Genomic DNA, 11,124 nt, shown 5'->3' with positions numbered 1-11,124 from the left:
TATCAATGCCAAGTACTTTGGATTTTCATTAGCATTCTATAACTACTGTTGCTTTATACTGAATGGCCTTTGTTATATCTAGGACTATATTTTAAACTGTCGCATATTTATTTCTTTTCTTTTCGGCATGTAATGTGTTTATTGCGTAAGGTAAGGTGTGTGTGAGAGCAAGAGTATGAGGGTTGTGAGCGTGAGAAGGGCAGGTGGAGTGACGCGGTGTGTATGAGAGTGATGGCGTGAGGGTAATAAGCGTGAGAAAAGTGTGGAGTGACGGGGTGTGTATGAGAGTGGGAGTGTGAGGGTAGTGGGCGTGAGAAGGGTAGGAGGAGTGCAGGATGTGTATGAGTGTGAGGGCGTGAGGGTAATGATTGTGAGAAGAGTAGGTTGGGAGACGTGGTGTGTATAAGAGTGCGCGTGTGGTAGTATTTAGCGTGAGAACAAAGGGTGGGGTGACGAGGTGAGTATGAGAGTGAGGGTGTGAGGATAGTGAGCGTGAGAAGGGCAGGTGGGGGCGATGGGAGTGGCAGTTTGTTGCACCTCTCCTCCCTCCTCCCCACCCGGGTAGTGGCACCCCAGGCAGGTGGTGTCAGGGTACAGCTGGCACCCCGGGGCATCACGCACCAGATGGGAGAGAGAGAGAGGGTGTAGGGCCAAACATAAGTCACACCTGTACGGCTCCTCTTTGGTTCCCGGGGCCACATAAAGAAATATAATCATTCTTCAGACGCTATGTGCAAACCCGAATTATTTTTTCTTGTTATGTTTGGGTGTGAAGGTATTGCAGCCCTAGTGATACCTGCAGGGTGAACGTGGAGGTGAAAGGGTAGGACATAGGTGATAACAGAAGCCATTAATAACATCAGGTAACATCACGGCGTCTGGCTGGGGTTATTAGCACCTAATGGTTCCAGTTCCTTCTTAACCAGAGGCGATCACATTCTTTTCCGCCTTTGTCTTGCAACCTCTCTCTCTCTCTCTCTCTCTCTCTCTCTCTCTCTCTCTCTCTCTCTCTCTCTCTCTCTCTCTCTCTCTCTCTCTCTCTCTCTCTCTCTCTCTCTCTCTCTCTCTCTCTCTCTCTCTCTCTCTCTCTCTCTCTCTCCACTGTCATCATGTAAACAAATGTAGCCTATAATATTAATATGTGTACCCTTTATTAAAAGACATTGTAACATCCATAATGAAGCAAGTGTTAATTATTGTTTACACACACGCACACACACACACACACACACACACACACACACACACACATACACACACACACATTCCTCAGCCTCAATATTCTTTCATTATTATAGCTTTCATCAGGCTACTTAATTCAACCTAGGAATGATATGCCACTGAAAACTTCCTTGATTCTGGTACCTATTGTCTAGTTTTCTTCGTTTTTCTTCACCATTTCCTCACCTATGCCACCCTCTTCCTATTCTATTCTTAATTTTACCCCCACACCTCTTTCCCGTTCTGTCCCACCTCTCCGTCACAATCCCTACCCCTCCAATATCTCCACCCCCTCCCTTCCCTTCCTATATGACCTCCCATGCCCTTTCCCCTTCTTTCTCACCTCCCCATCCGTTCCTCCTGCCCTCTCCCCCCTCTCCATACAGCCCCTACACCTCCTTTCTCCCCCATAACTAACTCTGTTCAGACCAGAGTATTCTCTTATACCCACATCAATTTCCCCTTTCCCACCCATTTCCTACCCATTTCCCACCCTTTCCCCCCTCACTAAGGCCTTAACCTCCCTTTTCCTGACCACATTTCTTCCCCTTCCTCTCCCACACTCCCTCCCCACTTCCCTCCCTCCCATCGATCAACTCTATATTTTTGCCTCCTTGTCCGCATTGAGGTTGAGGAATGCGTGTGTGTGTGTGTGTGTGTGTGTGTGTGTGTGTGTGTGTGTGTGTGTGTGTGTGTGTGTGTGTGTGAAAGAAGTGAGTATAAACAATAATTAACACTTGCTTCATTATGGATCTGTACAATGTCTTTTGATAAAGGGTACATTACTAATATTATACATTAAACTGAAGTAATTTATTGGGAAGTGACTCGCTATGAAAGACCATAAATTGTGGAAAAGTGTAGCGACTGGGGTAAACCGTAGATCAGCAGGGCCTAATTGTGGACAGATAAATGATACTTTACTCGAGATCGTAACATAAAGCAACTGAGAGCCAGAAAGTTGGTGAATAAAGTTAATTTCCCATATTTTCGGCCAAGACCCCTACTGGAGTGTATATTTTTAGTGTTATTACTGATGTGACGAAAATTTGTGGGCTAGAGAACAAACTACTAGAGTAACTGTAGTGAATGTAGGATTGAACAGGCAGAATCCTAAATACCAGGCCAAGGGCAATGTTTACAAACGGTAGCACACGTGTGATAATTGGCAAGGAGGTTAATTTGGTCATAAATATAATGTTGGCAGTTTTGTTAGTTATTTTGTTATTTTTATTGTCAGAGCATCTGACCGTCACCAGTACACCTCATCATCACCAGTACACCTCAAGGTCACAGCAAGAGGTGGGTGTGTGGGAGGGTCAGTAGCGTATCTTGCGGCTCTGTGGTGGTGGACGCTCCGTGTGTGTGTGTGTCGCAAAGTCGCGGGGGAAGGCCAAATACTACTGTCAATGCGGCCATCCAGTCCATTCTTAACTCTACTTTGACATCATTTTTGTTATATCCTTCCAATCTCCAGACGATTTTATTCAGCTTAAAGGAGACTTGAAGCTGGAGGAGTTAGACGTAGCCTTCATGAACCTTTACGATGCGATATTTTTATCAGTTGAATAAAATCGTCTGGAGGCAGCAAGAATAAATGGAAATAAGACGCCATGGTGCTGAAAGGGTTAATCAGTTCACTCCAATGACGTTTAATTATTTTTTTACAAAAGTTACCGGTATTTATACTACTACCACTACCACTACTACCAACACTACTACTATTACTATTACTACTGCCAGCACTACTACTACTACTACTATTACTACTACCACTACTACCATTTCTACTACTACTACTACTACTACTACTACTACTACTATTATTATTATTATTATTATTATTATTAAAGTTACGGGTTCCCCATACTATACACTTTTCACTGTAACTTGGCCAAAACTATCTCTCCATCTTGAATTCAGAGATCTAACAAGAGATTACACTAGAATATCTTGCTAGTCATGAATAAGTGCCATGAAAATGGAGGTAGAGCCACAGTAATGTCTTATTCTGCCTCTGACCTACACAATATGAGCTGGAAAAGGGGCGAACATCTGGGCCAAGTTAAGGTGAAAGGAGAATAGTGAACGAATAATTGAAGGTTATAACTAATCAACCTCTCTAGTAAAAAAATAATCTCAGCTGAATAAAATCGTCTGAAGGAAGCAAGAAATAAGCCAGAAAAAGACGTCATCGCGCTGAAAGGGTTAAGTGGCCTTCAGTGACATCGTTAAGGTTTGTTCAGAGTGATAAATTTTCGACCATAAAGAAACCTATAAACGAAAAGTCAATGGGGAATAAAAAATGACTACCAACGGCCTTCCTCAGCTGAATAAAATCGTCTGACATTGAGAATATAATAAAAAAGGAGGATATAATAGTACTGAAGACGATAATACAGTTTTTCATCTTTTTTCTATCACAGGTCTTTCTTAAGTTAAATATATCAGTCTTACGCTAATGAGAATATTTTTTTTTTAGGATGTCAGGGTTCTAAAAGACTTATTGTAGGTGAATAAAATCGTTTAACAAGGGAGAGAGAGAGAGAGAGAGAGAGAGAGAGGAATGTTGAAAACGAATGAACTTGAAGGTGAGGCAAGAGAGGGAGTAAAGAGAGATGGATGAGGTGGTGAGTGGTGAGTAACAGATATTGATGTATGTACATAATTATTTACGTCTCTGTCTGTCTGTCTGTCTCTGTCTGTCTGCCCGGTTGTCTGTCTATCTTTCAATATAACTACCCATCGATCTCTTTAATTTTCTAATTTTTTCTCAATCTGTTTCGACCATCTTTCTTGCCTGTTCCCTCCGTCCATTTCTCTCTCTCTCTCTCTCTCTCTCTCTCTCTCTCTCTCTCTCTCTCTCTCACCCCTGTCCCCACCTCATTACAGCCTAACTTTCACCATGTCCCTCAGAGTTACACAATCACACAACTACACCCCCTTCTTTCGCCCCCCCCCCTCCTCTCCATTCTTCTCCCCTCCTCCTCTTTCTCTCTTCTCCTCTTTCCTCCACTCTCCTCCTTTTCCTCCCACTTCCTCTTCCTCTTCATCTTCTCCTCCTCTTCTCCCATCTCTCCTGCCCCTCTTCCTGTTTCCTCACCCTTATTCTTCTGCTTTTCTCCCCTTCCTCCGACCTTCTCTTCATCCTCTTCTTCTTCCTCTTTTTCCTCCTCCTCCTCCTCTCCTTCTCTCTCCTCCCAGTCCCTCTCATCCTCCCCCCAGTACTCTTTCCTCTCACTGGGCTGTAATTCCTATAACTTTTCACCATCTCACTCACTCTTTCATGGCCGAGACAACTCTAGTACTCTATGCCAGCTAACACCAGACGACCTTATTCAGGTGAGAGTGAGTCATGGGAGGCTGAGAGCGTTATCAACTGCCTTCGATAACCTTACAATCCAGTGTCTCTTATCTCCGTTATCTAAATCGTCTCAGTTTTAAAGGCAAATTACGTTTTATTTATTTATTTATTTATTTATTTATTTTTGCAACTGGGTCTTGTCACTCATGCAAGCTAGTAAATCTTCAGTAAACTGCTCTCGTCAGTCTTACAATCCAGAATTTTTTCATTATTGTCTCTTTAGCTACTTTTCGTCAATCTTGCAATCCGTAATTAATCATCAACTATTTATTAACACTCTCGGGCTCCTACATTCACTCAGCTGGATAATATTGTCTGGCTAATGGCCGAAATAAAATGCGAGAGAGGACGCGACCCTGAAAGCTATCAAAAAAAAAAAAAATCTATCAGTCTTTAATGTCTCTATAACTGTTTTTCGTCTATTTTACAATCCATATTTGACTTGATAGTCGATATAAAAAAAAACCTTCATTGTCTCTGTAATTTTCGTCAAGGCTGCAACAAATTTCTTATCATCATCATCATCATCATTATAATAATGATAATAACAATGATGATGATTATGATAATAATAATAATAACAATAATAATAATAATAATAATAATAATAATAATAATAATAATGATGATGATGATAATGATCATTCATTTATCATCATCATCATCATTAGCAGCAACAGCATCCAACTCCTCCACTTCGAAAAATCTCTCCCAGGCTGAATTAATGTCTCTGAGAGCACCAAAAATAATGGACTTGATAGCAGTAGCGAGCTGCTAAATTAACAAGCTTTCTGTCACCCTTCATTATCCCCGTAACCACTTCCCGTCAGCGTTAAAAATAATGCAATTAGACGTCACCTATTTTTAAAACAACATAATCTACCCTTGAACAGTGGCTATTACTCATTCCGTTTATTCTCTGTAACTAATTCCCGCCAATACTGCAGTCAGTGGAGTGGGTTGCCATTTTTAGCGATTTTAGAGTTAGATCTACAATATTTTGAATCAACAGGTTTTTCTTTTATTTTATTTTTGAGCTAGTCTTTACCAAGTTTTAGTCGATTTTATTTCCCAGCGATTTTGTGAAGATTTTTGTGCGTACCAGCTTTCAATTTCCTTTAACGAGCAAGTTTAGCGACCTAGGCATTTTTAGTTAGGAAAAAATAGATTTGTCAGTTTACTGTAACTGGGTCATTAACTCCTTGGCTGAGATGAATTTCTGACTAGCCAAAAGTATAGATTCTTTGGCTGTGGTGAATTTTTGACGTTAGCCAAAAATATAGACTCTTTGGCTGTGGCGAATTTCTGACGTTAGCCAAAAATGTAGACGCAAAGCAGGTTATCCACAGCTAAAGGATTACAGATAGAACCATTACGGATTGAAGATATGAGAGGACGTTCTGTGACATTAATCCCTTCTATCCTCCTTTTTGTTTTGGCAACTCTGTCCATAACAACCGCATTTAAGGCCGTTCTACTCAACCTGGCCCCTTAACCGCACCCCAACCGCACCCCTCGTCACATTCCCCGATATGATTGGGTCTTTCTCACGGGTGCGGGGTGCGCTGAGTGCGTTGTAGTAGCTTTAACATTGTGATAAAGACCGTAGCATCAACCTTGCAACAGTATGTTTTCTGTTATCGAGTTAATGAATGATTAGGAGGGTTGGATTTCTCGCGTATGTACTTTCACGGTCAAAAGCACTTTCCTCTTTTTAACCCCACCTCTCTCTCTCTATTTATTTATCTGTCTAACTCTCTATCTACTTCTTCCACTCCATTTTAATTTTGTCTTTGCTACAACCAGTCGATTATATTCAGTTCATGAGGGACCAGAAGTAAAGAAGGAAACAAGGAAGGCAATATCTAACTCTTCATTTCGAAAACCTCTGTCCAAAGCTCAACAAAATCGTCTAGTAAAGCGCATATCTTCTAACCAGACAGATATTCCTACTCCATTTCAGGTAAAGTCAGACTGGAGGATCGATTTGACTAATAACCAAGGAGACTCATTTCCAACTCGTAAATGGAGCAGGTCTTATCGAATTTCATGAAACTGCTATTTAATATTCAAGCTGTGGGAGTAGTCCAGGTTCGTCATATAAAAACAAACCGACTTTAGAAGCAAGAATAAACTAGGAAAATTTTTATATAATTCAAGGAGGAAATAACAATCCTTTACACTTACTGACAATGCTGCTTTACACATCCATGCATCTGTTGCCTCTAATTCTACTTGTTTATGTCCCTGCAGGCTGTTTTGTAGTTACACACACACACACACACACACACACACACACACACACACACACACTGCAGGACCTCAGCGTGTTCCAGTCAGACTTTTCAGCCATGCAACTCCACTCCTATCACGAGCCCCCTTCAGTCTCTTTTTCCCCACAGCAATGTTGCATCACTCTCGCTTTTTCTATTGCTGTTGCGCTGGACACTGTGCCACTGAACTCATTTCTCCACATACAAACACCCCTTTTCCGTCCGACTCTCTAATGCACAAGATTGCAGGTTTTCTCATTCCTTCATACACACAGGTAACCAACTCTGGAATATAATGTCTCACTCTGTCTGTTTTTCCTTCATGGTTCCTTATTTATACTTGACACCCTCAGTAGTGTGACATCTTCTGAAGTAAATAAATAAATAAATTGACCTAAGCTAAGTAAAATGTCTGGTAGTCTTGAAAATAATATACAAAAAGACGTCACCATCTCCAAGGGGTATGAAAAAAATTGGCCTTACCTATGCACACCTACACTTCATATTTACACTCTCCCTCTCATCCACATCCATCCATCCATACATTCCCTCCCTCTCATCCACATCCATCCATACATACATTCCCTCCCTCTCATCCACACCCACACCTACACCCACACTCATAGTCACTTATTCATACCAATACCCACACACACTTATTCATACCAACATCCACACTCACACCTACACCCATATCCACACTCACTTACACCAACACCCACACTTTCTCATCCACATCTATACCCACACCCACAGACCTACACCCACACCCCCACTCTCTCTCTCTCTCTCTCTCTCTCTCTCTCTCTCATTCTTGGAGGTCAGTCTTGAAGGTTGATGTAAGCGGTTTAATGAGTCGTGAGTGGACTTTTAATCTCTCTTTCTCTCTCTCTCTCTCTCTCTCTCTCTCTCTCTCTCTCTCTCTCTCTCTCTCTCGCTCGCTCGCTCGCTCGCTCGCTCTCCCTCTCCTGATATGCCTTTCTTTTACAATTAAGGCCGGATCACCTCATAAAAATCGCAAGGTCTTTGTGGTCTATGTATTAATGTAACCTCTCTCTCTCTCTCTCTCTCTCTCTCTCTCTCTCTCTCTCTCTCTCTCTCTCTCTCTCTCTCTCTCATTTTTCACCTCCCTGCCCCACTTTCTCCTCCCTTCCCACACCTAGATTACCCTATCTCCCCCTCCCCCCACTCTTGCACGTGTCAGCTGAGAGAGGTGATTGAAAGAGAGGGCTAAGGTCATGTAAGGTTAAATTAGGCTAGTGTAAGTGTGGCTAGATCAAGTTAAGTTAGGTTAGGTTAGGTTTGATTAGGTTGGGCCAGAAGAGGTTAGAGTTTTTTATGTTAAGTTAGATCAGATTAGGTTAGTTTAGGTTAAGTTGGATTTCGTTAAATATCACACACACACACACACACACACACACACACACACACACACACACACACACACACACACACACACACACACACACACACACACACACACACACACACATTAGTAAACAACAGCAGGTAAAGAAAGACCCATTATACCTCCCCATCCACGTCAGAGCACGCCTAAAAATGGAAGACACGATCACAAAAGCCTGATTCGTTCCACCCTTCCCCATTCCACGGCGAAGAAGACCAGACTGGCAGAAAAAGTGGTTCCCGCGACTCCAGGAAGTCAAGGAAAGCAGCAGGGGGACGGCAGGAAAAAGAAAGGAAAAGTATCAGTGGTGAGAGAGCCGATTTCGTGACATATGGATGAGAGGGAGTGGGAAAAGATGCACCCTCCTTTCTTGCAGTAATTCACCCCCTCTGTTTACCCCTTCTCCTGTTTCTCCTCCTTATGTGTTCTCTACCCTCACAGGTTCCCCTCACCTACCCCCTCCCCCTCACCAGACTTTTCCCCATACCTGTCCTCTCCCTTCATATCATCATCCCCTCTACCTCAACTTCCACCTTCCCCTTCCCCTTCTCCCCTTTCCTCTCACCTGCCATGGACCTCCTCGCCTTCTCCTTCCCTCATCCTCTTCTCACTTTCTTCCCATCACCTCACTATGCCTCCCCCCTCCGTCTTCCGCCCCTCCCTCCTCCACCTCTCCCTTCATTTCTCCCCTGCTCTCTCCCCCGCCCCCTCACGTGCTCCCATTTCCTCTTTCATACAGGTGTGGCCTTGAGAGAAAAGGGAAAGGTGGGGTGTTTGATCGTGGAAGTCTGTGTTTTGGGATGTCTGCGTAGTTTTCTCCTTTGTTCACCCTTATCTACCCGCGAATGCAGTAAGATGAGTGGCTTGTGTGTGTGTGTGTGTGTGTGTGTGTGTGTGTGTGTGTGTGTGTGTGTGTGTGTGTGTGTGTGTGTGTGTGTGTGTGTGTGTCCATGAGGGAAGTTTAATCTCACCTCTTAGGGACTGAATTCATGATGATTTCCACACATTATTTTTAAGATGATCGTTGACAGAAGGTGATATTTTTTCCATAAAGGTCCCCAGATCTTCTCACACTGGGGCCGAGTAATAAAAATTCTCGTATTAATTTTCGCACGAAAAAAAAAAAAAGTTTGTTCCCCTAGCAATGGGACTTATCTCGTGGCTCAGACTTTCTCTCAACCCCTTCAGTTCGATGACATATTTGTTTATCATATTCTTGTTGCCACCAGAAGATTTTTTTGTTACTTAGGAAAATCTCTGGACGTGAAAATGTTAATTAGCTCTCTCTCTCCCTCTCTCTCTCTCTCTCTCTCTCTCTCTCTCACACACACACACACACACACACACACACACACACACACAAAACTTCATTACAGAGGTTGAGGTTAAGATAATTCCTGGTAAACTATCTGTCAACTACTTAATTACACCTACTCCTTGTTTATGATGCAGTTAATGATCTGGCCAAGAACTCATTAAGAACAGGTTGCCTCGAGTCATTAGTGCGTGAGTGTGGTGATGGGTTGGAGGGAGGGCGGCTTGATGTGTTTTCCTTTTATCTGTGTTATATCTTTTTCTTTATTCTTTGGTCTTCTTTATATATTTTGTTCTTGCGTGCTCTTCTTTAGTGTTCTCTTTTTTCCCACTCCTATTTTATGTTTTTTTTCTTTTTTTTAAGTACCGTATTTCATTATTCATTGTTTTCCTGATTTTTTCCTCTTCCGTAAGCCTCTTTTTATTTTCTTTGTGCTACTAGAAAGAGTATGCTTCCAGTCATTGATGTTTGAATCTTACGGTCTTTCTTTTTTTTGAACTACTTTTGCTGTCTCCCGATAATATTAACTTTCGGAGAGACTTACGACCTGAAGAAGTACAAAATAGTCTTCCTTAACACCTCCACTACAAAGTTTCCCCCTTTAAGAGAACTATATCGCTTAAAACAGAAAAATAAAATAAAATTAGGAATGTATCATCGAGGTAACGAGGATAATCACAAAAATATCCAGTCAAAATATTACTGCCCCGCCAACATATCCCAAACTCTGAGATACTGAGGTAATATATAAACACCCCAGATGACTCCAGAGATACTTCCATTGCCTAATTCTTGACTAACTTCCTTCCATTCCAGCCACTCCCATCAATACAATTAAGCTTCTCTCCTCCTTCCTCCCTCATTCTTCTCTCATTCCTTTCTGTCATCTTTCCTCCCACCTTCTTCTCTCATTCTCTTTCCGCGTCCTCAGTTTTCCCTCCTTCATTTTCCTTTCCTTTCCTTTCCCCTCCCTGCTCTTTAATACGGTTATATTTCTTTCCTTCTTCCTTCCTCATTATCTTCTCTCATTCCTTTCCCGCCTCCTCTTTTCCTTCCATCATCTTCCTTTCCTTCTCTTCTTCGTCTTTCCCTTTCTGACGATTACATCTCATCACTTCCTCCTCCATCTCTTTCTCCCTCTCCATCTCTCTTCCCGCCTTTTCGTTTCCCCTCCAAATATTCTTCCTTTCTCCACTTTTTTCTTATCTCTCCTAACTTTTTTTTTTTTTTCATTTTTCTCCCTATCTTCCAACTTATCTAACCCCCAACGTAGTCTCTTTCCCTCCGTCCCTACCTTCTTCATTCCACACCCCTCCCTCCTTCGCTCCACCCCTTCACTACTCTCTATCTCTCTCCCCCCTCTCTATTTCTCCCTCCCTATCCCCCACTCCCCTTCCTCCCTGTGTCGCAACCTGACCACACCCTCCTCCTTCTCACACTCATCTCCCTAATTCATCACACACACACACACACACACACACACACACACACACACACACACACACACACTCATCATGATCATCAATCCCGCCTTTCCCAACAC

This window comes from Coenobita brevimanus, chromosome 14 (genome assembly GCF_032717465.1).
Source record: "Coenobita brevimanus isolate Jiangsu-jjx chromosome 14, ASM3271746v2, whole genome shotgun sequence".
In the NCBI taxonomy this organism is placed as follows: domain Eukaryota; kingdom Metazoa; phylum Arthropoda; class Malacostraca; order Decapoda; family Coenobitidae; genus Coenobita; species Coenobita brevimanus.
This window is presented reverse-complemented; position numbering follows the sequence as displayed.